Source organism: Odontomachus brunneus, unplaced genomic scaffold, assembly GCF_010583005.1.
Source record: "Odontomachus brunneus isolate Ranch 3 - 2012 unplaced genomic scaffold, Obru_v1 Obru_scaffold_258, whole genome shotgun sequence".
NCBI classification, from domain to species: Eukaryota; Metazoa; Arthropoda; class Insecta; order Hymenoptera; family Formicidae; genus Odontomachus; species Odontomachus brunneus.
The window spans coordinates 89,907-90,274 of record NW_022639708.1 but is presented as its reverse complement, the minus strand read 5'-3'; the positions used below and the strand labels follow the sequence as shown (position 1 = coordinate 90,274).

The 368-nt window shown below is 20.7% G+C and overlaps 1 protein-coding gene across 4 annotated transcripts in view; it reads left to right on the top strand.

Moving 5' to 3' along the window:
- The window catches only part of LOC116852829 (DNA-directed RNA polymerase I subunit RPA1), a 38,904-nt gene that overhangs the window by 3,189 nt on the left and 35,347 nt on the right, over positions 1-368 (top strand). The gene's annotated exons all lie outside the window — the stretch shown is intronic.

The window sequence follows — 368 nt, the reverse complement described above, 5'->3', positions numbered from 1 at the left end:
ATATATATATATATATATATATATATATATATATATATATATAAGAATAAAAAGTAACATTAAACATGGATCGAAAAATCAACCTTTTCAGTGGTATAAACTTTTTTTATTTTGACAACGCAAGTTACTTGTGTGCTTCACTGATCACGTGTGGTCAATAAATATGTATTCTCAGATAACATATACAAGACATCCTAAGATAATGCTGTTTGGTACTCAAGATGTTTTAAGACATTTCCCAATACATCCTAAATATATTCAGAGACATGATTTTTGATATTTTGAACTATCTGCATATATATATATATATATATATATATATATATATATATATATATATATATATATATATATATATATATATATAT